Here is a 2,529-nt window from a genome sequence, read left to right as displayed (position 1 = left end):
CCCACTCTTGGGAGGTCACCATACTGATGCCACTAAGTTCAGACACCAGAACGGCATAGCACACTACAGCCCAGAACTCCCAGGCTCAAGCAATCCTCTTGTCTCAGCCTCCCAAGTAATTAGGACGATAGGCACACATCACTACTCCTGCTAATATTTTTCTTTTTATTTTTTTGTAGAGACGGGGTCTCACTATGTTGCCCAAGATGGTCTCAAACTCCTGAGCTCAAGCAGTCCTTCCTCCTTGGTCTCCCAAAGCACTAGGATTACAGGTGTGAGCCACTGCACCCGGCCTGGAGTCTTCTTTACAAAGATCAGAAGCCATATTCCCACTAGCTTAAGCCAAAAAGGAAATTTCTAGCTCACATAACTGGGAGGGGCACTAAGGCAAATACTGTGGCTTTGGGGCAGGACCCAAAGTCTCCAAGACTCTTTTTCTTTGTCTTTGCTTCACTTCTGCTCTATCCACATGGCAGAGAAGGTGGCCATTTGCAGCTCAGATTTGGAAAGAGGGCTGGCTTCTCTCTCTCAACATCAAGAGGTTTTCATGGGCCCTGTTTGGTCCCAGTCAGACCTAGGTCACATGCCTGATCTATAGTGGGGGAAGTGGATTGTGCTACCAGAAGGGGAAAAGGAAAGCCCGGTGGGCAGACAAAACAATAATTATTAATGTTACAGCTCTTTTAGTATTCGTCTAGCAGCCTTTCCAGTTTTTACCAGAAAGCCCCCTGAAAAAAATTTAAAAAAAAACAACAACAATAATTATTACAGTACCTACAGTGCCTAAAGACGTCATAAGTATTGTGTATATTGGGAAAGACTGAGTCCTTAAAAATGCGGCACAAAAGTGACCTGAACCAAGCTTTGCCAAATCAGTTATTAATATTATTAGGTACCAATCCTACGGCTCCTGTTACATGTCAAGCTCTGTATTAGGCTAAGTATACAGGTTTTTGTTTTGTTTTTGTTTTTTGAGACAGAGTCTCGCTCTGTCACCCAAGCTGGAGTGCAGTGGCATGATCTTGGCTCACTACAGCCTCTGCCTCCTGGGTTCAAGCGATTCTCCTGCCTCAGCCTCCCAAGTAGCTGGGACTACAGGTGCATGCCACCACGCCCAGCTAATTTTTTTTTTTTTTTTTGTATTTTTAATAGAGACGGGGTTTCACCATGTTGGCCAGAATGGTCTCGATCTCCTGACCTCGTGATCTGCCCGCCTCAGCCTCCCAAAGTGTTGGGATTGCGGGCGTGAGCCACTGCACTCAGCCAGTATATAGATCTTGTTAACTTTTAAGTTCAGGGGCACACATGCAGGTTTGTTACATAGGTAAACTTGTGTCATAGGGGTTTGTTGTACAGATTATTTCATCACCCAGGTATTAAGCCTTGCACCCATTAGCTATTTTTCCTGATCTTCTCCCTCCTCCCACCCTCCCCTCTTCGATAGGCCCCAGTGCGTGTTGTTTCTCTCTACACATCTATGTGTTCTCATCACTTAGCACGGGCACCTACAGGTGAGAACATGCGGTATTTGGTTTTCTGCTTCCGTGTTAGTTTGCTAAGGATAACGGCCCCCAGCTCCATCCATGTCTCTGCAAAAGGCATGATCTCGTTCTTTTTCTATGGCGCCAAAGTATATGTTAAATCCATGTTTTGTTTTTTGAGAAAGGATCTTGCTCTGTTGCTCAGGCTAGGGTGCAGTGTGACGTGATCATGGCTCACTGCAGCCTCAACCTCGAAGACTCAAGTAGCTGAGACTACAAGCACACACCACCACACCCAGCTATTTTTTTTATTTTTTTGTAGTGATGGGATTTTTTTATTGGCCAGGTTATTCTCAAACTCCTGAGCTCAAGTGATCCTTCCACCCTGGTCCCCTGAAGTGCTGGGATTACAGCTGTGAGCCACTGCGCCCAGCCTATACATGTTATTTACATCATTTCTCATCCTCGCAACAATCCTCAGACATATGTGTTATTAGCCCCATTTTATTTTTATTTTTATTTATTTATTTTTTTTATTAATTTTTTTTGCATACAAAAACAATAAACATTTTCTAAAAATACATACAAACAAAAAGATGCGTATCAAACATATTAGGAAGGTTGCACATGGGAAGTTGGGGAATAGAAATGGGGGGTGGGAGTTAAAATAAATGAGAGAGGGACTTTATATGGATCAGTGATAATAACTCAATCCTCTATTTGACAAAGAAGAGGGAGAAGGAAGAGGAAGAAAAAGAAAGTGGGATAAAGGATCAGAAAGGGAGGAAAATAGAAAAAATTAGAGTATGACTCCAGGGTAGACCTGTTTTGTTGTCACTGAGTTGGTTGGTTGGTTTGTCTGTTGTATTCTTCATGTTTCGCCAAGTTGGCCAGACTGGTCTTGAACTCCTAGCCCGAAGTGATCAACCCGCCTCGCCCCCCAGAGTGCCGGGACCACAGGCGTGAGCCACCACGTCCAGCCCCCACATTGCTTCTGGCCTCCGTGGTAGACCTCCCAGACGGAGCGGCCAGGCAGAGGAGCTCCTCA

At 44.9% G+C, this 2,529-nt stretch overlaps 1 non-coding gene across 1 annotated transcript; it reads left to right on the top strand.

Moving 5' to 3' along the window:
• The first annotated feature begins 667 nt into the window (after positions 1-667).
• On the top strand, positions 668-729 carry LOC129463305 (U7 small nuclear RNA). Its single transcript, XR_008651101.1, has one exon. It is a non-coding gene; the product is annotated as a U7 small nuclear RNA (small nuclear RNA).
• The last annotated feature ends 1,800 nt before the right edge of the window (positions 730-2,529 follow it).

Source organism: Symphalangus syndactylus, chromosome 14, assembly GCF_028878055.3.
Source record: "Symphalangus syndactylus isolate Jambi chromosome 14, NHGRI_mSymSyn1-v2.1_pri, whole genome shotgun sequence".
NCBI classification, from domain to species: domain Eukaryota; kingdom Metazoa; phylum Chordata; class Mammalia; order Primates; family Hylobatidae; genus Symphalangus; species Symphalangus syndactylus.
This window is presented reverse-complemented; position numbering and strand designations above follow the sequence as displayed.